The sequence below is a fragment of the Panthera pardus genome, unplaced genomic scaffold, assembly GCF_024362965.1.
Source record: "Panthera pardus isolate Hobbes unplaced genomic scaffold, ASM2436296v1 HiC_scaffold_11, whole genome shotgun sequence".
Lineage (NCBI taxonomy): Eukaryota > Metazoa > Chordata > Mammalia > Carnivora > Felidae > Panthera > Panthera pardus.
In genome coordinates this window covers 7,769,776-7,796,612 of record NW_026526666.1, presented here as the reverse complement: position 1 = coordinate 7,796,612, position 26,837 = coordinate 7,769,776, and the positions used below count along the sequence as shown (strand labels likewise).

The window sequence follows — 26,837 nt, the reverse complement described above, 5'->3', positions numbered from 1 at the left end:
TTTCCCTTTCAGACTTTCCCCCACTGCACACATCCCAGCATCCTGACATGCCCTTTACTTAACCAGTATGTCTGAATGTTCTAGCCACTGTTCTGGCACTGGGATCCAGCAATGAACAAAACAGGCAAAGACTGCTGCTATAAGCAGCTTACATTCTAGTGGAGAGAGGCAATCAATAAGTAAGTTAGATTTATAGCGCCCTGGTTCTCAAAGTGAGTCTCTAGACCAGCAGCCTCAGCATCACATGGGAACTTGTTAGAAATGCACATTATCAGGCCTCCTGAACCAGAGACCTGGGGATGGGGCCCAGCAGTTTCAACAAGGCCTCCAGTTTCAACAAGAACCACTGATAGAGTAGGTCCGTGATAATCAGTATTTTAGAGAAAATTAAAGCAGGAAATGGGGTGGTGTGCCAGGATAGGGACAGGCGGTGGGGGTGGGGGGGTTGAAATTTTAAGTAGGGTGGTCGAAAGCCTTCCTCTGAAGGTCACATCTGGCCCAAGACATAAAAAAGATGAAGACTCGAGTGGGCATCCCGGATATCCAGGAGAAGAGTGTTTTATGCAGAACGAATGGCAAATGCAAAGGCACTGGGTCAGGCGCAGGTCTGGCTTGCGCAAAGAAGGGCAAGGGTGGGCCCGTGCAGCTGGATTAGGGTATGCAAAGGGGAGAAAGCAGGAAAAGAGTGGGGAGAGGTCATGGACTCCAGGCTGCATACGGACTTGTAAGCCATTGCAAAGAGTTTAACATTTACATATGGAACATGTGATTTTTACAAAAACACTCTACCTTTGACTATTAGGCTACAGCCCTCCCCCCATCCCCCAAGTCCACCTGCTCTGCTTACCTTTCATGTTTCTAACCAATCCCTTCTCTTCCTTAGGCACCCCCACGCTATGCTTGTCAGAATAAGCCTCTCCCACCCCTAACTTCCACAGCTACATGGGTTAATCCCAAGCCACACTGTTTTCCCATTGCCTAAATACAGGTTTTGCCTATATTTTGATTGGATTGTGTCCCTGAAGCGTAGGCTCCAGTCTTTTCCTCCTTTAGTCCCACACCAACCATGATGTCTGTGCATTGCAATGCTACGTGGATATTTACTGAATTTGTCTTAAGGCATCAGGATGGAAACCAACATATTGGCACTCAATACAAATATTACGAATGTTGGCAATGATTTTGCAATTCCCCCGTCAGAGGTAATAAGAGAAGGAGCTTATAGATTTGTTCTCAAACCACCAAGGCATTTCGGATGCATCAGCAGAACTCAGCTAGCGTGCGACTAAGACCTGCACAGCTCTCCACATCCCCAGCCATTCTCCCTTGTGCTTAATGGCCTAACTACTTCTATGTTGGCAATGGCTCTGGGTATCGCCAGGTTGGACCAAGGCAGGGGGTAGTATGAAGGGGAGATGACTTGGAACCCATGGAGTTGGGTGTGGCTTCCAACTCCACCTCTCATGGGGATCTTCCCTTTTGTTAAGTTTATTTATTTTGAGAAGGAGAGAGAGCACGGGGGAGAGGCAGAGAGAGGGAGAGAGAGAATCCCAAGCAGTCTCCGTGTTGACAGCATGGAGCCCAACACAGGGCTCAAACCCATGAACCATGAGATCATGACCTGAGCCAAAGCCAAGAGTCGGTCCCTTAACCAACTGAGCCACCCAGGAGCCCCTCTTTTTTTTTTTTTAATATTATGAATCTGGTAAAGCCCAGGGGCTGTTTCCCTATATGAGGTCTTTTTATTGCACACAATCTAGAAGATGACCTAGGAAACAAATTTTGCTGAACTATAACTGAAATGGTGGTCAAAATTTTCCTGATGCTTAAAAATAAATTTATTATGGTAGTATTTTTACCCCCTCTGTTAGCACATTAAGTAACAAGATCTAGAGGCAAGTTTAATAAGTGCCAATATTTTGATGTAACGCTGAGTGTAGAGGACATGTCTCGATATTCACAACAACCGTAATATGATAGGGAAGGGACTTCATTCCCCATTACTGACATGGATACGGGTACTTACATTCATGATGGCAGGAAATGCCAAGTTTGGGATTGATTTTGATTCTCTTAGAGCTCAGTGGGGGGAAAACTGATTTTCCCCCTGCTATTTTACTCTGTGTACTATGCAACGTCCTCTTCATCGCTCCAGAATACAGGTTGGGACAAATTGCTTTACCTCTGTAAATATCAGTATCTGTCCCTGTAAAATGATGCTGATGGATGGCAGTTATTTATTTTGCCTTTTAGTAGCAGCAACGGTAGATGACGACTTGGAACCTGTATATAGTCTGGAATACACTCTGGACCACTTGTTGGCCATAGCCAAGGTCTGATCTTCAAGTTGACCCATTTGGTGGTCATCTTGTTTTGTTTTTTTAAGTTTATTTATTTGTTTTGAGAAAGAGAGAGAGCACAAGCAGGGAAGGGACAGAGAAAGAGAGAGAGAGAGAGAGAGAGAGAGAGAGAGCCCCAAGCAGGTTCCGCACTGTCGGCACAGAGCCCAACACGGGGCTCCGGCTCACAAACCGTGAGATCATGACTTGAGGTGAAATCAAGAATTGGACACTTAACCAGCCTGAGCTGCCCAGGTGCCCCAGCAGTCATCTTTTTCAACTGGGGCTTCCTACTCCCCAAATGTCTCTTGTTGACCTGAAAGTTCACCTTTAGAGAGGCGTACATGCCTTCAAGAGACTCCCAACAAAGAGCACATGCTCCTGAATTATCCCCCAAACTCCAGCTGGACCCAACACCAGTCCTGTTTAGGGAGTGAGACATTTGCTAGCCCAGGGGGGACTGCGGGAGGCTGGAAAAAAAGGCGATTCCTCCTTGGGACAGTCTACCTCCAAGGCACTCCTTTCCAGGGGACCCTTTAAGACTAAATTGTTTTGCCAGACAGGATCCTATGTGTCTGCAGTCATGGTCTCAAAGAGGATTTTCCTAACACTCAGCAGTGTGTTCAGTGGTAACTTGCATGGGCCTACCTAACCCTGGTGCTCTGATTCATTTTCCAGTTAATTTCCCTCTTCAGATCATAACTTTACTCCTTTCAGTGGCATTGAGTTGGTTTCCAAGCACTTGGGAGAAAGGTGCTTTCCTCTGGGCCAGCCCCTCCAGAATTGCTCTCTCCATCAACCATGCGATCACTTCAACTCTGGGTGCAGTGCTTCTCGAACTGCAGTGTGCATGAATCACCCAAGGACTCCTACAACACAGCGTGCTGGGTCCTACCCCCAGAGATTCGGGTTGTCTCCACCACGGATGGAGCCTGAGAGGTCACTTTTTTTTTAATGTTTATTTATTTCTGAGATTCAGAGCACAAGCAGGGGAGGGGCAGAGAGAGAGGGAGACAGAGGATCCAAAGTGGGTTCCATGCTAACAGCAGAGAGCCTGACACGGGGCTCAAACTCCCAAGCCGCGAGATTGTGACCTGAGCCAAAGTCAGGCACGTAACCGACTGAGCCACCCAGGCGCCCCGAGAATTTGCATTTCTAACCAGCTCCCTGACTTCCTTGCCTCTGGGAACCCAGATTCTGTATTATTAAACCAGGGCAATAATACCTTCTTTACAGGGCTGTTGAAAAAAAATCCGAAAAAAGATGACATACGTAAATATATTCAGAGTGCTAAGCCTCTAACAGAATTTAATGACTGCTAATTCCCATCATGGGGCATTGTTGCGGAGAAAGGGATTTCTGGAGATGACACCACAGCAGACTTAAGGAAGCAAGAGAAATTAGCTGGGGAAAAAGGGAATGAAGGGTGTTCCCAGCTTTGCAAAGCCTTACAAAACAGTGTGTAAAGGCTCAGTGCACACACACACACACACACAAGTAGCTAATTCAGAAAGCTGCCAGAAGTTACACTTGGCTAACGCAAGTTCAAGGATCACATGTACATATGCAGGGACCTGATAACAAGGGCCTATTGTGCTATAAGAGAAAGTTTCAACTCCATTCTGCAGGGGATGGAAAACCACCGAGGTTGTTTGAAGCATGCAGTGACACGAAGGAGGGATGGTGTAGGGGAGGAGGTAAGGGTTTGGGCTGACAACTAAATTTCTCTCTTGAGTTTCTAGGTAGGTGAGGAGAACACAGCCCCCCCAGGAGAAGAAGCAGCACAGAAGAAACCGCTGGCTGGGGGAAGAGAATGAGTTGAATGTCAGATATGTGAAACTCAAGGCAGCTGTACCGCACCCACGTGGAGGTGAGAAGGGGTGGCTAGATCCGCGACTCACCATGTCTGGAAGGGAGCTCAAATCGTAGATTTAGAAGGCCTTCTGCAACTTAGGTGGAAATTAGATCCACAGGAATAGACGACATAGCCCAAGGAGTACGTAGTGTGAGAGAGATGCTGAGGACCTGATTCTGGAGAACAATAACATGTACGAGCAATCCCTAATGGAGCGTGAGTCAAGGTTAATGACAGTGGGCAGGACCTGTGCTTCCTATTATCATAATATCTTAATACAGTCCCCTCTGGGTTACATGGACATTGAGGTCAGCTTTGGCCAATGGGACCCACCACCTCCAATGCAGCATTGAGGTGGGAGGAGCAACGCAAGGAGACCCCAACGACAGACCATAGGAAATGTGCGGAGAGTTAGTGAGAAGGGAAGGCACGTGGCTCGTGAGTTCGAGCCCCGCATCGGGCTCCGCACTGACAGTGTGGAACCTGCTTAGGATTCTCTGTCTCTCCCTCTCTCTCTGCCCCACCCCGCACTCAAAATTAAAAAACTGGCAAGTGACTGTGACCACCAGTAAGCACTGTCCCCTCAGTGGCCACAGTCCTCAGAGAAGCAGGTCCAGAAGCACCGGCCCCCATGGGTCATCCTGTAAAGACGGGGGTCTCTTCTCCAAGAAAGTTTGCATAACCGAGATCCCTGAAATTGCCAAAGCTCGGAAATCGTCTGCTGAGAGAAAGCTGTTGTGAACCATGAGTCGTGACAAAAATAGATCCCGTCCCCCTTCTTCCTTCAGACAAACAAGACACCCACATGAATCCACTGGCTTCCACCCCCGCCATCCTGCTAGGCTCGGCCAAACCATCACCAACCAGCAGGATCCTGCGTTGGCCCAGCCCCCAGCACTAACCTTTCCAGACGCCGGCTTCTGAACAGCCTGACCCACAGGGAACAATGCAAGAGCCTACCTCAGGAGCCCAGGTAAGAGCAAAGTTAATGAACACAGAGAACTAGAAGGGAGTCCGGCTCTCCCTGCAGGGGGGGGGCAGAAGGACAGAGGAACAACTGGAAACGTTCACGGGGTGGGGGGGGGGGAGAGGAAACGCTCCACCTGACGCCCGAAGTCTGTGATTGGACCACAGTCCGTGGGTATCCACGTGTGACCTTGTCACCCATGCAGGAAGTATGGGACTTACAAAAATCCAAACCCATCAGAGAAACTGAGGCAACTTCAGATGTATTTTTTGCTTTTTTTCCTCCCCCTCCTCTGAAAGTGGTGGATTTAAATTTGAGTTCGTCCTTTCTCATTTTCAGAAATACATTGTGCAAACAATGAGGCACCCCTGTGTCCGGGCCTAACTAACCCCAAATAGTCAAAACGCCTTAGTTACCCTCAAAGCCATTTCCTTAGGAAGCAAGCCCAGGGCCTCACTCTTGAGATAAGGGAACTCCTGCCTGATGTCACGGAGATGGGGGCCAAGGCTTCGATGGGATTGTCACAGGCTCGGAAAACACAGGAAACACTGAGGCAGAAGGAATGAAACACAGTGTAGGGATGGAAACCTGATCTCCGTGGACCAGCTCCTATTACAGCTGGAGGAGGGTGGGGTCGGGGAAGCAAATCTAAAACCACCTGACCATTGAGACAGGACTGCAATGGGGCAGAAAGCCTTCCCTGAGACAGGGATGGCACTCTGGAAACAACTGTGCCAGGAGCCGTTGGATTCGGGCTGTTAAGTCCCCTGAGCTGAACATACTATTCTCACAGGCTGCACCTGTGAACTTTCTGGAGGCATGTGTCCCATTGCGAGGACTCCTTGCAACGTTACGGCTCTAAAGAGACCGTCTCCCCAGGCAGTGTCCCCTAGCAAAAGAGAAGGGAGAGAAAAGCCATAACTGGCCTGGCTCCCAAGGGGACAGGATGGGGGGGGGGGGAGGGAGCCCCCACTTCATCTTTGAACTTCCTCCGAAGTTCCGGGTGGCCTTGACCACCCGTCTTGACCACCCATCAAGGCCCGAGGCAAACAGTGAGACAGGCTTCCTCACTGTGTTACTTTTACAAAGTAAATAACGTCTTTACAGACAAGGGTATATCCTCTGAGTGTCTCCGGCGCGTGCTCCGAGAGGCCGAATAGAACGAGCTCTCCCCAGGACTAGACACTGATGCATTCACTCCCTCCGGGTGGAATTAGCTAGGAATTCCCTCCGGTGGGGTTGGAAGAGTTGTTTTGTTTGTTTTTGCCACAGGACATTTTCCCACGAAAAACCCACACGGCGCTCCGTAGGGAAGCTCAGCCTCTCGGGCTGCATGAGGAGGGGGCCGTGCTGGGTCCCTGGCCCGCGGGGCTCCCCCTGCTTTTCTGATGCCTCCCCTGGGACATCTCCCCCCCGGCCCCCTTCCCGGGCCCCCGGGCTCCTCCGACCGCAGCTAGGAATCACAGGACGATCCATACCGCTAAGTGAGGCCTCCTGCTTCAGATTCCCGGGCAGGATTAGGCTCAGAGTGGCCGGCTTTGCGGTGACAGCCTAGCGCGGGTCAGCTGGTTTGTCACGGTGCACCTGCCGCTCCCGGCCCTTCGAGGCCCGCTGCTACCAGGCCGGAAATGGGCCCTTCAGTAAACCCCGCAGCTTCCGCGCCAGCACGGGGGCCTCTTGACATCTATTCTGTACAAGCCCCAACCCGGTACGAACCTCTCTGAGATTCCCTCTAATATGCTCTCTCAGCAAGTGTGAATAATACCTAAACACCAGACTTAACGCCATTGGACTCAATTAACCTTCTCTAAAATGAATGTGTCCTTAATACCTACACCAAACGCTGATCAAGGCATTCTGATTTGGGGAAAAGAGAGAAGGGTTACCTCATTTCCAAGCCTCTTGTGTCAACAGCCCACTTTAGGTTCTGTACTGGCCACTCCTGAATAATTGAAAGTCAAGGTCACACATGTCAGTGAAAGAACCTATAATTAACGTCCAACTGTAAGCATTAGACTCTCTAAATTCACTCAGATTGTTCTTAAAAGGGTGTTCTTAAAAGGAGAGAGAGAGCTTGACCTAGTTTTTATTTAGGAAAAACAGCCTTTTGTGTTTTTAGAACAATTTCTTTTATAATGAGACAACCATATTGTCACGTAAAGCCACTGGTTAAATGACACAGTCATCCTACAGCTGGATTGTGCGAGGCTTCGACAGAGTAGCAATGTCATGACCCACACACGGTACGTAGCACAGGGAACTTCAAATTTTATCAAATCCTACACCCACATCCTTCCTACAAGTAAGGAAATTGCGGTCCAGGTGGGCGAAGGAACTTTCTCCATCTCCCAGAGCTAGCTGGCAGGCGGACAGAAGCAAGAACCCCCACGTTTATGGCTCCAAACGAGGGTGCTTTTCCTACCACCCCACGTAATAACAGCAAGGCATTTAGTAAACATCTCTCAGAATCACTGTTTTGCTTGCAATGCAATTCAGAGAGTGTTCACCAGACATGTTTATGTACAGCGAAATGAGGAACACCTGTGTCACTTAGGTCCTGCACACTTTTGTTCTAAAAGGCATGATCCGTAGGCTTTCAAACGTTGCTCCCATTTGTTAGACCCTCTGTGGACAAGCTGGCAGGATCGGCGCACTTCTGAAAGGCCAGCGAAACTGGGTAGAAGGCCAGGACCAAGGGGTGGGAATGTAATGGGAAAGAGTCAGTCCCATGTAGCCCCGTGGTTCTCAACCCCAGATGCATTAGAATCGCTCAGATTTTTGGGGGCGCCTGGGTGGCTCAGTTGGATGAGCGTCTGACTTTGGCTCAGGTCATGATCTCGCAGGTCGTGGGTTCGAGCCCCGCGTCGGGCTCTGTGCTGACAGCTCAGAGCCTGGAGCCTGCTTCGGATTCTGTGTCTCCCTCTCTCTCTGCCCCTCCCTCTTTCATGCTCTGTCCTCTCGGTCTCAAAAATAAATAAACATTAAAGAAAAAATTTAAAAAATTAAAAAAAGAATCACTCAGATTTTTATTATTTTATTTTATTTTATTTATTTTTTTTTTTTTTAATTTTTTTTTCAACGTTTATTTATTTTTGGGACAGAGAGAGACAGAGCATGAACGGGGGAGGGGCAGAGAGAGAGGGAGACACAGAATCGGAAACAGGCTCCAGGCTCCGAGCCATCAGCCCAGAGCCTGACGCGGGGCTCGAACTCACGGACCGCGAGATCGTGACCTGGCTGAAGTCGGACGCCCAACCGACTGCGCCACCCAGGCGCCCCTATTATTTTATTTTATATTTTATTTTATTTCCTAGGAGGCTGCATGCCCAATGTGGGGGGAGGGGGGTCAGACTCACGACCCTGAGATCAAGAGTCACACTTTCCACTGACTGAGCCAGCCAGGCACCCCAGAGTCACTCAGATAGTTTTTTCTTTTGAGAGAGAGAGAAAGAGAGAGTAGGGGAGGGGCAGAGAGAGAACCTCTCCGTGCCCAGCTCAGACCCCAACAAAGAGCCTGACTCGGAGCCCAACGCTGGGCTCGATCTCACAACCAGGAGGTCGTGACCTGAGCCGAAATCAAGAGTTGGACGCTCAGCTGAGTAAGCCACCCAGCTGCCCCTCACTCAGACGTGTTAACGTACCAATGTTGGGCAGCACCACAAGAGATCCCTCTGGCAGGATGTGTGAGTGCAGATAGGGTTGAGCAGCCCTGGAGAGCAAGGTTTTGGTGTCCAACCCGGGCTAGAAATCCCCAGCCTGACAACAGAGGACCCAGACTCTGAGTCTCCCTCACGTATTTCAGAAAACGGGAGCGAATCCTATCTTGCTGGGTGGCTATAGCCTGAAGCCATCCCGTGCAAAAGGACAGGAGTGAGGAAAATTAGAAGGACCCCACTGTGTGGAAGGTGTTTGGTATGGGATCGGTGTCTCTGAATTCTTCTTTGCCTTCTGCTCTCTTTTTTTTTCTCGCTGGAAAACACACACACACACACACACACACACACACACACACACCATGTCAGCCAATGGCTGGGTACACTTAATCCCCTAGGATGTGTTTCTTTCCACTCAATGATTTGCATTGCTTTGTTCAAGTTTGGACAGCTTCCACGTAGCTTCCATTTGTATAGGTTTTCCGTTTGTGAGCATTAAACTATAGGGAGAATCTTTTTAGGGGGTTGGGTCAAGGCAGGAGGAAACTGGCTTAGGGAGGACACATTTCTCCTCTCTGTAAGACATACTTTGTGCCCCTACTACCTGTGTGAGGGGATTCTCTGCCAGCCCAACCCCCCCTTTTAAAACAAAATTTTTTTTTAAGTTTATTTATTTATTTTGAGACGGAGACAGCTTGAGCAGGGAGGGGCAGAGAAAGAGAGAGAGAGGGAATCCCAAGCAGGCTCTGCACTGCCAGCACAGAGCCCGACACGGCTCTGTTTGGTATGTTGTGTATTGTGTAATCTCACGAAACCGTGAGATAGTGACCCGAGCCGAAACTGAGAGTCAGACCGGACGCTTCATCGACTGAGCCAACCCAGGCCCCCCAGCCCAACCCTGATAAGATGCCTCAGTAAGTGTGCAAATAATTCAACGTGGCCCTTCCCAGGGGCCTCAGACACCATTTACACCCTCATCCCTAAACACACGACATATGGAAAATTCTGGCAGGGCACGGCGCTAGAATCAGTAAAGAGCAATAATGGATGCCTTTGGTTCTGGAAGTCACAAAAGCAGAAGTTGGACTCCAGGCTTGGCTTTTCTTTATTTCTCTCACACTTCACAAGCTGAAGGATGCCATGTGGAGGCAACGGTAGGCTTTGAGGCAGCCCCTCGCTCAGGGAACCGCCAGGCCACCATCCAGCCACCTCCGCTACCAGTCTTATTGGGGGACTGTCTGCCATGGCCGTCTAGAACATTCAAATGGACAACATGGCTGCAGATACGCCCCCCACGCCACCCCCGGCATTAACGGTCCTTCTCGCTTCTTCTCGCCCAGCATTACCCAGCCCTTTTCCCCCTGCAGTCACCAAGCACATGAGCCATTCAAGCATGCAGCTATTTTTACTAGAGTGTGAAGGATTCTCAGTACAAACTATATTTAACAGAAGGTTAGAGTTCACATTACACAATCAGTGGGGCACAGGATTAAATCATTAAACAGCCTGTTCTAGGCTCTTCCTGCTTTTCTCTACAAGCGGGCTTTCAGTCCTGAGCCTTCTTTCAGTTTAGCCTGCAGATGCCTTGAGGTCTTGGTTTTTTTTTTGCAAGAAAGACTTATTCTTTTTCTTCTTTTTTAAAAATTTTTTAATGTTTATTTACTTTTTGAGAGAGAGAGACAGAGACACAGAGCATGAGTGGGGGAGGGGCAGAGAGAGAGAGGGAGACACAGAATCCGAAGCAGTTTCCAGGCTCTGAGCTGTCAGCACAGAGCCTGACGTGGGGCTCGAACCCACAAGCTGCAAGATCACGACCTGAGCCGAAGTCAGACGCTTAACTGACTGAGCCAGCCAGGCGCCCGAAAGTCTTTTTCTTTTCAGGCCTCCTGTGTCTCAGATGGAGATTTTCTCATGGCATCAGGGCCTCTGATTTAGCAGGAACCTGTGAGGCAATGTTAAGTGAAGCCCGTCCAGTGTTGGAAGATCTAGCCTAGAAATTCTGAAAAACGCAAGCCATCCATCTCGAGGCTCAAACTGATGCTCGCCGACAACCATCGCTGGCGTTTCAGAGCAAGGTACTAACAAGGGGCTGGCGTCAAGGGTGTTCGTGTCAGAGCAGGAATGAAGAGGAGGGGTCTAAACCGGCTCATCACTGGGAGAGGCACCCGAGAGCAGGGTCCTGGGCCTGGTGTGCCTTGTGACACGTTGCCCACATGGTCCCTCAGCTGCTGGAGGAGCTGCCTACAAACAGCCTCAGCCGGTGGCCTGGGCAGGAAGGGCCTCCGCTCAAGAGTCACCTCGTTCAAGGTGACACCCCCCTTCCTGGGGGAGCCTGCATGCAGTGACTGGTCAGGGTTGCAGGGTTGCCTTATGAAAGGCTGGCCCGAACTCAGGACAACTGGAAAACAGCATCCCTGCCTCAGAGCCCCCTGGGTGGGGGGTGGGGGGCGGGGGGTAGGGCGGCGGTTCGTTAGGCCTTCCGTTAAGACTGCCTCCTGGGGCGCCTGGGTGGCTCAGTCGGTTGGGCGTCTGCCTTCGGCTCAGGTCATGATCTCACCGTTTATGAGTTCGGGCCCCGCATCGGGCTCTGTGCTGACAGCTCAGAGCCTGGAGCCTGCTTTGGATTCTGTGTCTCCCCCTCTCTCTACTCCTCCCCTCCTCATGCTCTGTGTCTCTCTGTGTCTCAATAATAAATAAACGTTAAAAAAAAAATTAAAAAAAAAAAAGACTGCCTCCTGCATGGCCTCTGCCTCTGGTATGGGTGCAGGTCTCAAGAACGCCTCCCAAAACGCTCCCTCCTGCAATCCGGGTCTCAGAGTCTGCTCCCCGGAGAGCCCCACCTGCCTGTGACAAGGACCAGAGAACTTGGTAACATTTCTTAACCTATGTGACATTCCCCGCTCTGCTTTTTTGTTGCCGGTGCCAGCTGCCGGAAAGCTCTTCGGATGCACACGGCAAATGCTCTTGGGCAGACCCAGCAAGTAGCATATCCCTGGTGAGATCTCACCATATCCCTGGTGAGAGGATTACAGAGGCGGGATGTCACTCCCTATCCCAGACCAATGCAGTGAGGACCCGTATTTTATTTCATTTTTTAAGGTTTATTTATTTTGAAAAAGAGAGAGCGAGAAAAACAGAGTGCAAGCAGGGGAGCGGCAGCGAGGGAGAGAGAGAATCCCAAGCAGGCTCCGCGCTGTCCCGTCGGCGGGGAGCCTCACTTAGGCTTGACCTCACGGACCGTGAGATCATGACCTGAGCCAAAATCAAGAGTCGGACGCTCAACTGCCTGAGCCACCCAGACGCCCCGAGAACCTGTATTTTAACAAGATCCCCAGATGATTCATATGTGTGTTAATGTTTGGTAAGCACGAGATGATTGGATGAGAAATGACTGAGCGGGAACGTTTACCGGTCGCAAGGAAGTATCCTGCCCCCTTGTTTGCTGCATAATAGGAGTCATCTGTTTTTAGCTCTCAAGTTATTTTTTCCTACGAAGAGGACTTTAAAAACCCATTATTTTGCCCCAGTCTGATCGCAGGCAAAAGGGCGGAAGACGGAGGCAGATGGTCAGGCAGCAGATAGCTCCGGTTACGGAACCTGGCTGCCACATTAAGCAAACCAGGGAAAAGCGTGGACGTAGAGTCCGAACGCAAAGTCAGTGGCAGCAGGTTCTCGGAGCGTAGAGGATGCGATGTGACAGATGAACTTGGAGCTTTCCCATATGACCCCACGGAAGCTGGTAGAAGACAGCCCCCCGGGGGCAGGCACACACACAGGCGGGCAAAGGGACGCACTCCCACCCGTCCTCTTAGCCCGGCTGTCTGAGGATTTTCAGCAGTCCTTCACTGACAAGGGACTGACTTATACTAGAAGGACAAGAGTTTGTGGTAGGGACAATGAGACGTTTCCAAGGCATCCTTCCTAGGAAGGATCCAGTCATTCTCAGCGGGTCCTTCCGTGGCTCATAAACCGCTGCAGTAAGCCATCTGTCTGGATTTCTTTACAGATAGACCTGTAGGCTGGGTTGACCTGTAACTGTGTCTTCCAGCAAAAGTCCTAGAGAGCAGCACAGGACAGGTGAGTGGTGCTCATAAAGAGTGACGCTGAGCCACGACTGATTCCCGTCTGGCTGTGGCCTGTTCTCTTTCAAGGGCAGCATGGGGAGGGGAGCTGCCGTGTGACCAGGACCCCCAAGGGAAGTGTGAGCGTCAGCAGATATCCAGGGGAGACATGGGGGGTCCCGGTCCTCGATGAAATGTGTCTCCCTCTCAGCGCAGCTACAGACCCAGAGCAGAGCACAATGGAGAAGCTCTGGGCACTTCTGAGAAGTGGCAGCAGGCAGATTGGGGAGGGAGACCAGAAATCCAAGTGCCACTGAACCAGCAGTGAGTTTCCCACTTGTTTGACAGTGTATCCGCAGTCTGGATTGGGGGCAGCCCCGAACTTGGAAGTGCACACGTGTGGATAGAAAGATCTCCCTCTAGTTCCGGCTCAAGGTGAAGTTAACACAGGGGGGCTGTTCTTTATCCTTCCTTTCGCCATTCTCTCACAGCGGGCCCCCAGGCGATCAGAGCAGTGGCAGTGACAGCGGGGACAGGGCCCCTTTCCTCTCTGTTGGGAGGAGTTGTTTCTCCGAAGAATGGGGGCGACCCATTCCTTTTTTTCCCTCTGTTTCCCACCACTTGGCCCTGAATGTGGACACATGTATGGGAGGTGAACAGCACAGTAGGATAAATAGAGCACTAGCTCTCTGTCCAGAGGACGGCCAAGGGGAGCCAGAGTGCTAGAAAGTGCGAGGGAGGTGACGAAAAGGGAGGAACTTGGGCAAACGGCCCCACCAAGCTGTTCAGAAACTCCTGGGCTCAACCCTGTGCTGTGCATTGGATCTGCCCCTAAACAGCACACCAAAGACTCTGAGAACCGAATTAAGGGGTAGACCACCACCCAAGTCCCAGATGGACAGCAGCCCCCCAGCCCCCACGGGGGCACACCCATGGGGAAAGGCTGCGTCCCTCCGAAGATTCTGAAAACAAGACCGACACTGAAACTACAACCGACAGAAGGCTGGCAGACCTTTCAGCCTGAATCCATCTGGGTTGATCGTCTATGAAAACACAAATACCAACCTTTACATAACATGGAAACAAAACCCAGGTCGTGTAACGTATCGTTCAAAACTGCCAGGATACCATCCAATATTACTCTGTGTATTCGTTTTCTATAGCTAGAGACAAGTGGCCACAAACTTAGTGGCTTCAAACAATACCCTCTTTTTTTTTTTTTTTTTTTTTTTTTTAATTTTAAAGTTTTGTTACATCCGAAGTCCAAAATCAGTCTCACTGGGCTAAGGTCCAGGTGTGGGCAGGGCTGGCTCCTTTTGGAGGCTCTGTGGGAGAATTGTTTCCTTGCCTTTTCCAGCTTTGAGCGGCTGCCCACACTCCTTGACTCATGGACCCCTTGCTCTGTCTTCAAAGCAAGCAACTGAACATTCCTCCGACCCTTCTTCCATAGCCATATCCCTTTCTGACCACAGCCAGGAAACATGCTCTGCTTTTAAAGATGCTTGTGATTATAGTTGGCCCGCCAGTAAATCTTTCCATCTCAAGGTCAGCTGATAAGCAATTTTAATAGTGTCTGCGACCTCACTTCCTTCTGCCCTGCAATGTAACATAGTCACAGTTTCCGGGAACGAGAACAAGGACATCTTTGAGGGAGACTTTATTCTGCCTACCACCCTCAGCATAGGAAGAGCCATCAAATCTCAGCTCACATGAAAACAGACAATCAACAGACGCCGGCACCAAAATGATGCAGATGTTGGCATTTTCCGGCAAGGACTTTCAAGCAGCTATTATAAAATATTCCAAGAACGAAGGAAGAGCACTCTTGAAATGAATGGAGAGATGAAAAGTCTTAGCAGGGAAAGATAAAGGGTAAAGGATAGCCAGATATAAATTTTAGAATTAAAACACACAATAAACAAAATTTCAAAGCCTGATGGATATACCAACAGAAATTATTCGGTCTAAACAACAGAGGAGAAAAATTGGGGGGTGGGGGGCGTGGGGGAAGATGAACAGAATCTCCGGAACCAGTGAGACCATACCAAAATGTCTTAACCTTTGTGTCATTCAGGTCCCAGAGGAGCAGAAAGAATGCAGGGCAGAAAAAAAATACTGGAAAAAAAAAATAATGACTAAAAACTACGCAAATTTTGCAAAAGGCATAACCCTATAGATTCAAGAAGCTCGATGAACTCCAGAGAGGATAAACATATATAAAAAAATCCATGCCCAAACACATCCTAATCAAACTGCTAAAAACCAAGAGGAAGCAGCCAGAAATACGACATAGAACAGATCAGTTCAAATGACTGTACATTTCTTAGCAAAAAGCAGAAATTGACCGATGCAAACAACTGGCAGATTTCTGCTCATCAAAGTAGCAGGAATTTTAACAATTACTATTATTTGGTGTTAGGGTCAAAGAACACGTTAGTGGGAAGAGATATAGGAACACTTATGCGAGGCAACTGGGCATTTTCTATCAGAATTTTAAATCTATACACCTTTTAACCCCTCATTCAACTTCTAGAAATTCATCCTAAAACAATACTCGTACATGTGCTCAAAGATATTTATTGTGGCATTGTATGTAATGGCAAATAAACACATTAGTTAATAAGAACGTTTATCAATTATTAACAGAGAATCATATTTAACTAAATTATAGAACACCACACTATGTAATGTATGTAACGTACTTTTTAGAGCAATTACATTGGAGGGGCGCCTGGGTGATTCAGTCGGTTAAACGTCCAACTTGGTAAGTGATAAAGACATTTGTCAAATAGAACACCCCCCCCACACACACACACACACATCAGGTTTTATTGAGTCTATTAAGTGCCGAGAAACAGAAGGTCTAGAAGGATAAAAGCCAAACTGATACCAGTGGTTGCTTCTGAGGAGTAAGATAGGAAGGATGGAAAAGTTACTTGCACTTTTTACTTTATATATCTGTGCATGCGTATGTGTGTGCGTGTTAACAAAGAAGAAGTATTATTTTGACATTTTTAAAACGGTAAAAGGCATACCTATGCAAGTTTAGTAACAACGTCCTCCGGTGTTCTGACCCTAGAAATTTACCAACTAGTCTTTCGCTGTTTTCTGGGGATTTAGCATTTTTTTTTTTAATTTTTTAAAATGTTAATGTATTTTTGAGAGACGGCGTGAGCAGGGGAGGCGCAGAGAGAGAGGGAGACAGAGGATCCGAAGCAGGCTCTGAGCTGTCAGCACAGAGCCCGATGCGGGGCTCAGACCCACAAACCGTGAGATGGTGACCTGAGCCCAAGTCGGACGCTTAACCGACTGAGCCACCCAGGCGCCCCAGATTTAGCATTTTATTCACTTCCTTTAAGGAAACCAAATCCTCCCATTCAGCATCTCCTAGTGTGTAAGTTTCCTACTGCTGCATAATAAATTACTCCAAGGTTTACTAGCTCAAGATGCTCAAAATGTATTATCTCATCTAGGTTTTGAGGCTCGGGAACCCAGAGTGTCTTGATGGGGTGCCTCTGGTCCGCGTCTCCCATAGGCTGCAGTCAAGACATTGGCTGGGGCTGTTAGTCATCTGAAGGCTTGAGTAGGCCTAGAGGATCACATACTAGTCTCTCACCTAACTCCCGGCAAGAGAACTCAATTCCTCACTGGCTGGTGGTCAGAGGCCTCAGCTCCCCTTCACACAGGCCTCTTTGTAAGCTGCTCACAGCGTGGGAGCTGACTTTCCTTAGAGCGATTGGTCAAAGAATGAGATAAAGTGGCCGAGATGGAAACCACAATGACTTCCATAACTTCTACGAGGCTATGGAAGTGATAGTATATAGGGGATATACTATCACTTCGGCTATAATGCATTGGTCACACACTCTGACCTTAGTACAATGTGGGGGGAGAACACAATACCAGAAGGCAGAGAGCATTGAGAGCTACCTGGAAGACCGGCTGCCAATGTTAAATTTTGCCCGACACTCTTTCTCTTCTGCTTGTTCAAGTTCACATGCTTTCTAAAAACTTGTAAAGTTCAACTCTATCCCTACAGCATCACTGGTGCATTTAGGGGTCCAGGAGCATCCAGTCCAACATCAAAAGAAAACTCTGTGGGATGTCTGGGTGGCTCAGTCGGTTAAGCATCCAACTCTTGGTTTCCACTCAGGTCATGATCTCATGGGTACGTGAGTTCAAGCCCCAAGTTGGATTCTGTGCTGATAGCGTGGAGCCTGCTTGGGATTTTCTCTCTCCTTCTCTCTCTTCCCTCCCCCACCTGTATACACTCACACACACACTCTCTTAAAATAATAATAATAATAATAATAATAAACTAAATGAATAACTAAATGAATAAACTAAAATGAATAAACAACAACAACAAAAAAAACCAACAACGCTATGGACCAATAGGAAATCCCAGATCACAGAGCCCCCGCATTTTCCTGTAAACAAGGGAATTTTTATTTCCCTGAAATGATGATTAGGAACAGTTGGGGAAACTGCAAATGTACATAATTGATCAAGGAGAAAAACACGGGGAATAAACGGGCATCTCAATGAGAATCCTTTGAACAAGGAGTCATGTGACTTGTTCCCACCCTACAGCCCAACCTTTACTCCTCACAAGTCAGGGCAATCGTCTCTCCTCCCAAGTGGAACTTCCCATAAGCCATGGAGGCAAGGAAGCAGAAACGCTTGCCAGCTCATAGATCAACATAAAGACTACCAGAATCTTCTGTCACAGAAAATTTTGGAAGGCAACCAATAAAATCTGGGAGTTAAAAGATATCTCTGTCTCTGCACAAAAACTATATGAAGGACATCAAAGTGTGGCCTTATCTGCAAACTTGGAAGAGAATTTCCTGACGTGTGTATGTTCCTGATTGCAAACGACGTGCGCTGTGGTCTTAGGAGCATAACTGAACGGTACTGTTCTTTAAAATTTTTTTTTAACTTTATTCATTTTTGAGAGACAGAGAGAGAGCATGAGCGGCGAAGGGGCAGAGAGAGAGAGGGAGACACAGAATCCGAAGCAGGCTCTAGGCTCTGAGCTGTCAGCACAGAGCCCGGCGTGGGGCTCGAACTCATGAACTGCAAGATTGTGACCTGAGCCAAAGTTGGACGCTTGACCGACTGAGCCACCCAGGTGCCCCCTGAATGGTACTATTCTATACAGTTTAGACTCAGCCAAACATCTAAGTCTTTCATAATATGCTTGCAGATAGGGTGTAGAAATAAGAGTTGATTCATCATAGATTGAGCAATCCTTACGCAAAGACTATTGATTAAATCATCGTTGTCAACTTGAAAGAAGTTAACACGCCTCAGGGCTTTGAATTTGGGCTTGCCTCGTTCAACATTTTTATAAACTATTTGGAAAAAGACAAGTAAAATGTGCCGCTTATGTTTTCAAGTATTACAGAGTGAGGCAGGAGAGCCAAGAAGTTGGATTATAAAATCAGAATTCCCAGAGGTCTCCGACGGGCTGAAATGATAGGCCAGAACTCACGACGTGGAAATGGGTGGAAGCGAACAGCATAACATCCTGCCCAGGTGCCAAATGGGAGAGAGCGGGCCTGGTACCAGTTAATGCAGAAAAGCTTTCGGTGAGCTACGGATTTAAGGTAAGTCAGCAGTCCGCCCGCTCTGCCGAAAAGGCAATGCAAAAACCTCAGTCTGCAGTTGTAACAAACAGCTCAGACCCACGGAGATCTTGATCTGATGGATCCCACACTGTGAATCTGTGGATCCCTAGAATGATTGACAAGAGTCCTCTAGGAGCAGAATACCTGCGAACTCCCAGATGATACAATTCTCTGTATATAACATTCCCGAGTGACCCATCTGGTAATTCTATCCAAAAAGAAGAAGAAGGAAAAAAAAAAAAAAAAAAAAGAGATGAGTTTGTTTTATTCTTTATTTGTTCAAACGATATTTATTGAGAAAAAAAATATTTGCCGGGTATTCTGCTAAAAGCCAGTAACATGGAGGTGCTTGGGACATATCCACCTTCTCCCAGTTATTCATTCAAACGCTAATAGAGCGTCAAGAGATCTGGTCGATGTAATTAAGGTTCCAGATCAGTTGGCCTTACGATAGGGTCAGACCCCAAATGCATGAGTACTTGAAACGCAGAGAGTTTTTTCTGGTTGGTGGCATAAGAGTGAGTTGGAGTTTCAAAGCATAAGAAGGATTCTATGCACCATTGCTCACTGGAAGGTGAAGGGGGGGGCCACATGGTAGGAGTGCAGGTGGCCTCTGGTTGCTGAGAGGGACCCCCAGCTGAGAAGTCAGCAAGGAAACAGAGACCTCAGCCCTATAACCACGAGGCAATGGATTCAGCCACAAGAATCAGCTTAGAGGACAACCCAGAGCCCCAGCGAACCACAGCCCCAGCCAACACCTTAATTTAAGCCCAGTGAGACCCTGAGCACAGGATGCATCCACACCACACCCAGGCTTCTGACCTACAGAAATTGGGTAATAAACTTGTGGTTGTTTTACAATACTTGGTGCCAATTTATTTCCAGCAATAGAAAGCTAACACAGGTGATAAAGAAACAACAGCCACACAATGAGGTAAGTGCCCTGATGGAGCAAAGTCGCAGGGTACATGGTTGATGGTCAATTTCAGCATCAATTTCCCCCTTCTCTTCCCTCGGTGAATCTCAGTTTTGTTCACTCCTCATCCATACATACAAACGTGGCCACTAACTGCACCCCAAGCCCCAAATGTGGGGCTGATCAGTCTAAAACAGGGTTTCCCCAGGGGCGCCTGGATGGCACAGTCGGTTAAGCATCCGCCTCTTGATCTCAGCTCAGGTCATGATCTCATGGTTGGTGAGTTTGAGCCCACATGGGGCTCTACTCTAATGGTGCGGATCCTGCTTGGGATTCTTTCTCTCCTTCCCCATACCCCTCCCCTACTTGTACGTGCTCTCTCTCCCTCTCCCTCTCTCTATTAATAAATAAACATAAAAAATTTAAAATGGGGTTTCTCAATTTTGGTATTATTGACGTTTTGGCCTAGATAATTCTTTATTGTGGGGGTTATCCTGTGCATTGTACGGTATTTATCAGCATCTCTGGCCTCTACTTTTTTTTAAATTTTTTTAAGTTTTATTTATTTATGAGAGATAGAGACAGCATGAGTGGGGGAGGGGCAGAGAGAGAGGGAGACACAGAATCTGAAACAGGCTCCAGGCTCTGAGCCCGATGCGGGGCTCGAACTCACGAGCCGTGAGATCATGACCTGAGCCGAAGTCAGACGCTTAACCGACTGAGCCACCCAGGTGCCCCTGGCCTCTACTCATCATATGCTAGCGACACACACTCCCCCTGTCCTCCATTCATGGCAATCAAATCTGTCTCCAGATATTGCCAAGTGATAAGGGCGGGGAGGGATGAGGAGCAAAATCACCCCCAGCTGAGAACCATCCATCTAAAAGTGTGCTTACGTGCCTTGCTAATGTTTGGTTCAAGAACAGGTATGTGACCACTTTGGAGAATGAGCGGTAAAGAGAAGGCTTTGGAAGGTTCTGAGAAAATCCTGCTCACTGTACGGGGGATGGTGCTGGAAGCAACCCTCCCTCCAGATGTTGTTATGCGCAGATTTGAGCACTGGGCCTGCTGCGGCCATGTCAAACCCAGCCTGGGGACAGAGCCATCCCGAGGTCTACCCTACCTCTAGATTACTGGTTATGTAAGCCAATTGATTCCTTACTGTTTGAGATGGTTCAAGATTGTTCAGGAGAATTCAGGGCACATCTGGGTTTTGCAGCCAACAGTCGACTAACTGGTGCCAACGTACAAGATGCTGTCAAAGTCCAGGGGAAGATGTACGTCACAAGCCGAGTCAGGAAAGAAAAAGCAAAATAAAAGAAGGTAGGCCCAGAAGAGTTTATAGAGTGCTTTCACATCGTATTTTAAAAAAAAAAAAAATCAACTCTCTTAAATTTCAAATTGTGTGATACAATATTATTAAGTACAGTCACCAATGCCGTACGTCATATCCCCATGACTTATTTATTTTCTAACTGAAAGTTTGTAGCTTTTGACCCCCTTCATCCATTTTGCCCACCCCCTGCCCCCTCCCACCTCTGGCAACCACCAATCCATTCTCCGTATACCTATGAGCTTGGTTTTTTTATTCCTTTGTTTTTTTAGGTTCCATATCTAAGTGAGATCATACGGTATTTGTTTTTCTCTAACTTATTTCCCTTAGCATAACTCTCTCGAGATCCATCCATGTTGTCACAAATGGCAAGATTTCCATCTTATTTATGGCTGAATAATTTCCCGCTGCGTCCACACGACATCTTCTTTATCCATCCATCTGTTGGTGGACACTTAGGTTGTTTCCATAGTTGGCTATTGTGAATAACACTGCGTGTCTTCTTAAGTTTATGTTCTTATTTGTGTCCGATAAATGTCCACAAGTGGAATTGCTGAACCATATGGTAGTTCCAGTTTTCATTTTTTGAGGAACCTCCATACTGCGTTCCAGAGTGGCCGCACCAATTTACATTCCCACCAACAGCACACAAGGGCTCCTTTCCCCCACATCCTCGCCAACGCTTATTATTTCTTGTCTTTTTTGGTGATGCCATTCTGACGGGTGTGAGGTGATACCTCGTTGTGGTTTTGACTTGCATTTCTCTGATGATGAGCGACGTTGAGCATCTCTTCACGTGTCTGTTGGCCATCTGGATTCTTCCTTGGGGAAGAAAATGTCTATTTGGATCTGCGCATTTTTTTGATTAGCTTTTTTTTCTTTTGCTACTCAGTTGTATGCATTCTTTATATATTTTGGATATTAACCCCTTCTCAGATATAGCATTTGCTGACTTGTTTTATAGTATTTGTTTTTGCCCATTCTGTAGGTCGCCATTTTTTGTTGATGGTTTCCTTCGCCGTGCAGAAACGTTGTGGTTTGATGTGGTCCTGCTGTTTATTTTTGCTTGTGTTCCTTTTGCTCTTAAAGGTGTCAGTCACATCACACCTTTGATCCTAAGTACCCTGGAAGAAGATACTATTAACTTCACCTTACATCTCAGGAAAGTTAACGGCTTGTCCATCGTTATGAGACAAGGATGGGTCAAGTTCAATCCCCGGGCTTCTGATACCAGATAGGCTCCCCCCACCCCCACTCTTTATTTGAACCATGACTTCTTTTATATCAAAATATATATATGATATATAATCTATCTATATATAAATATATATATAATATATAATTTTATGCTCAAAAATATTTGATATACTAGACAAAAGTTCAAAATTTTGAGCGAAGGGCCCAAGGTTTCCCATAAGCCCACCTCTACTGTCACTCCAAAAGATACAGTCTCATCATTCCAGCAAATCACTCCATCCGGGACTTTCCTGAGGTTTCCCCCACTTATACTTCCTTGCTGTATTTTCCCTGTTTCTTCAGTCCATTATTTTATCAAGGCCCAGTTTATTCCTGAAATTACGTAAGGTAGCCCAAGTTTTTGGTGATTTTTCTTCCTCTTTCTTACCTCAGAGCACTTACGATGCGCATGTTGCCAGACGTACTTAAGCCTCACCAGATGGGGCCCGAATAGTAGTCATTCTAAAAGAGCTCACCACGTTGGTCCCCACCTGCTTGTCCAGGTGTATGCCTATCACCATCCCCCTTCTCTTTCTGGGTCTCCTCACTGAGATCTTCCTCTGGGGACGCTTCACCCCCAGTCCTGCAACCCCTCTCACTACGAGAACTCCACTGGCTGCACCAAGCGGTCTGCCCTGAAAACGGAAGGACACCTTTCCTAGTCTGTCCCTCTCGGTCACCTGGAAACCAAAGCAGCTTTGCGCGTGCCTGGGTGCTCATACATCCCGTACTCCAAAGACAGAGCCCAGCAAAAACCAGCTTCTTCGGCCTCCGTCTGCAGCCCTTTTCCTAATGTGGGTTTGCTGTGGAGGCACAGACCCCATGCTGCTCCTCTAGTCTTTGTCTCTATTTCTAGAAATGATATCAGCCACCAGGTTTTGGATGCTTACTCTGGGCCAGACGTTATGCTAAGCACCTGCCAAGCTACCTCATTTAATCCTTACCACCACCAGATTGGGCAGGTATCCTCATGAGGCACCTTTTACAAGATGGTCTCTTACAGCTAAAAGAGCTTACGGAGCTTGGGTAAGGTCCTACAGCTGATCCAAGAAGTCCTTGCTTAATCTACACATACGCTGCTCCCAAGGTACTACAGTAACAACTTCCTCCTGTCTCCCGCGGTCAAAATCAAAAGCCCTTTGAAAATGAGCTCATGCAAGGCGGTCCCTCTAGCACCTGGTCTGCAGACACCCTCTGACATGCTGCATGTATTATTACAAGTCATTGTGAACATGCATTGAGTGCTTGTTATTTTCTAAACACTTTGCATTATTAATGCATGAATCCTCAAAATGACCCTGGTTAGGTAAGTACTGTTATTATTCCTTATTTCACAGATGAAACACACACACACACACACACACACACACACACACACACAAGCAAAGGCACTGAATGGTTAATTAACATGCCTGAGGTCGCACAGCTAATGAGTGGCAGAGCTATGATGAGGACACAGGCAGTCTGGTGCCGGGTGCCCTCACCCCTCTGCTACTGATTATTGCATATCTACCGTGTTCCCGTGTTTTCTCTAATCTTCCCAACGTTCCTGCAAGAGGGCTATGGCCCCAGTTTTATAACCAAGGAATCTGAACATCAGAGAGATGAAATAAACTTGCCTAAGCTCTTGGTTACTAAATGGAAACATCCACATCCCCACCAGGTCTACGCTGTCCGTCTTTTCCTGTGTGTGTGTGTTTTTTTTTTCTGTAGCCCCAAGCAGGTTCCCTACTCCATCCTCCCAGCATCTCCCCGAGAGCTACAGCTCAGGTCTGTGCTCTGGGCATAGAGAAAAGGAGGAGGGTGATTAAAGAAGGTGGCGGCTGCCAGCTGCTGCTTCAAACAAAATAGATCCACATTTACAAAGGCACCAGGGCTGGTTGCCTAGCAACAACTTTCTACCTCCCCAAGCTGCTCTACCCCATCCTTAACCCACCGCACATCACACACTCCCCTTGGCCCGCAGTGCCCTCTGAGACATCCCCCTTCGAGGCCGCCTTTGTTCATTTTAACCTGATTTGCTGGGCAAATGCTCGCAGCTTGCAACTTGCAGAGAGCCCAGGAAACACGCAATTCATGCCACAGATGGCCCTGGGGCAGGCCGAACAGAACCCTCCTCCCTGCACGGCCCAGACCTTGGCACTCACAGGATATCTAATGCTGTGGGAAGGAGAAGGTCTCAATTTCAGGCTCTTTGTCAGATCCCTGAAGGTTTAAAAAAAGAGTTTTGTGTTTCACATATGTCAGGTTCTTTAAATAGTTCTTTGAAATAAAAGTTTGATTGGGATAGAACGAAAGTAGACTGTCTGGATTTCTTTTTTCATCTTATCCCCCATGTTTGAAGTTAGAGCCTCTTAAATTTAAACTTATCTTCAGTTCCACCAATCCAAAAGGCCTTGGGGCTATTTTTGTCCTAGACTCTTAAAGGGAGGTAGGACAAGGCAGAATACATAGTTCTCTGAGCTCTACTTTCCAGCAGAAATGACAAGGGACAGCCGTAGTGTAGCCCCTGGCAAGTCAGTCCAGAAGTTTCCAACTTCATGGTGAAGTGATGCTGACCTGAGAGCCGCATTATCACTCTCGGGGGCTCTAAGCACTTTTGTGACCATGGGTGCCTTTATCCACAAAAAAAAAAGAAAAGAAAAGAAAAATATATTAACAATTTTGTATTTTACAGGTAGGTTGGTATGAAGACAAATATGATCCAGGCTGGAATCATTAATACATATTCATTACCTTTATTAGGATATATTTATCTTTTTTCTTATGTCAAAAGAAATTGAAACATTTCCGTGAGCCCGTGAAAATGTATGAGTCCACACCGCTGCACCTGCTGTGCCTAATGGAGAAGACGGTGCTGCCGAGAGCGGACCAGAACACGGCAAGCATCATGGAGACACTGGTACCCAGCCCTGCACTCTGAGCCATGAGATTAGGACGAAAGTAAGATGTGGTGCCCACACTCAAGAGGCTTGCAGCCTGGCTGGGGAGGAAGAAAAGGCCATGGCTGCAATCACTGAACCCCCGAAACTCAGCGTGGCCGATAAGATCAGCAAGGCCCCTTTCTTATTTAGGGGCCCTTGCATCTCATTCCCGCTGGAAGAAATAACACATTTGAAAAATAGCAGTTTGAGAACAGTCCCGAGAGGTGGGAGGTGGCTGTGGCACGCATGGTGATGGATTGGACATTGGGGTTAAAGAATAGCCAAGGAAGATTTCCGGGTTGGGGGCTTGAGTGGCCATCTTCAGAGACAAGAAATATGGAAGAATGGATTGCAGAAGGAAGTGAGTTCCGTGTTGGGCAGGTGGCGCTTGAGATAACTTTGGGGAGTAAAAGGCAGAGATTACTGCTGCTTGATTCCCCGCTAGGGTCCCATCTTTCCATAAGTGGATATAGGTAGAGAAATCTCGTGACTACTTGCCTGTATGCGTCTGATGCCCAGAGCTAGAGACTGGGGTGTTATAGCAGATGCTGGCACTTGACATTCATTTTCTACCTGAAGGCAGCTGATGTTAGCACCTGCCTTATTCTGGCCTCAGAATAAAGAAAAGATAGCCTATCCATAGGATAAGATGGAATTGCGAGAGAGTTAATGCTCTGGAAGCAGCCCTCATCCAGTGATGGGTAGAAAGTTGGGAGGTCTAGGGGCGCCTGGGTGGCTCAGTTGGTTGAACGTCCGACTTCAGCTCAGGTCATGATCTCACAGTCCGTGATTTCGAGCCCCACATCGGGCTCTGTGCTGACAGCTCAGAGCCTGGAGCCTCCTTCGGGTTCTGTGTCTCCCTCTCTCTCTGACACTCCCCCGTTCGTGCTCTGTCTCTCTCTGTCTCAAGAATAAATAAACATTAAAAAAAATTAAAAAAAAAAAAAGAAAGTTGGGAGGTCTATGTCCAACTTTGTCAATTATCCTGTAGTTGGGGTAACTTTGAGGCACAGACTACACAGAATTCCCCAGTGAGACAGAGTTTCTAGAGCCCTGGGGTGAGGTTGGAAACATCCTGGCCAGACTTTGTGAGTAAGAGGTTTCTCGGGGCGAAGGGCTATATGGTCAGTTCCAGGACCTTGTGCATCTAGAAAGGAAGGATTGACATTCTTAACAATCGTCAACTTCCAGTTTGACTACTTGCTTACGGACCGAGAGCTCGCCAACTGGAAAAAACAGCCCATTCCATTTTCAGGTGGATCTAGTTACTAGGAAGTTCATTCTGGAAATGAAGTAACACATTATGACTTCTATTTTTTGCTTCTTTTTCTTTTCCTAATTAAAAGCTTTATCTTAGGAAAAGAAAAAGCGTGTGATCCAGTGGTTTTTAGTATAGTCACAGAATTGTGCCACCATCTCCACCACCAATTTTTGAACACATCCATCCCCTTGCAAGGAAACACCATACCCATTAACAATCATCAGTCTCTCCTAACCCTCCTAGCCCTGGGTAACCGCTAATCTATTTTCACTCTCTATAGATTTGCGTTATTCTGGACGCCTCACACAAATGAGCTCATAAAATGTGTGGTCTTCTTTGAATGGCTTCTTTCACTTAGGATCATGTTTTCAAGGTTTGTCCATAGTGTACCAGGTTATTGGTACTTCATTCCTTTTTATTGCCAAATAATATTCCATTGTGGATAGATCATATATATTTTTTAATTGAGTCATCAATTCATGAACGTTTGGGTTGTTTCCACTTTGGGCTATTGTTATTTTTTTTTTAATGTTTATTTTTGAGAGAGAGACAGAGTGTGAGCGGGGGACGGGCAGAGAGCAAGGGAGACAGAATCTGAAGCAGGCTCCAGGCTCTGAGCTGTCAGCACAGAGCCTGACGCGGGGCTTGAACTCATGACC

The 26,837-nt window shown here is 47.5% G+C and overlaps 1 long non-coding RNA gene and 1 other non-coding gene across 3 annotated transcripts; both read left to right on the top strand.

Annotated features, from left to right (window-relative positions):
• Positions 1 to 7,947: 7,947 nt before the first annotated feature.
• Positions 7,948 to 8,032, top strand: TRNAQ-UUG (transfer RNA glutamine (anticodon UUG)). Its single transcript has one exon. It is a non-coding gene; the product is annotated as a tRNA-Gln (tRNA).
• Positions 8,033 to 11,928: 3,896 nt separating this feature from the next.
• On the top strand, positions 11,929 to 25,511 carry LOC109272125 (uncharacterized). Of its 2 annotated transcripts, none has more exons than XR_002082298.2 (5): positions 11,929 to 12,175; positions 12,821 to 12,891; positions 18,278 to 18,487; positions 20,644 to 20,747; positions 24,739 to 25,511. It is a non-coding gene; the product is annotated as an uncharacterized LOC109272125 (long non-coding RNA). The 2 variants fall into 2 exon arrangements; XR_002082296.2 differs by lacking the exon at positions 24,739 to 25,511 and adding an exon at positions 22,850 to 23,694.
• Positions 25,512 to 26,837: the final 1,326 nt, after the last annotated feature.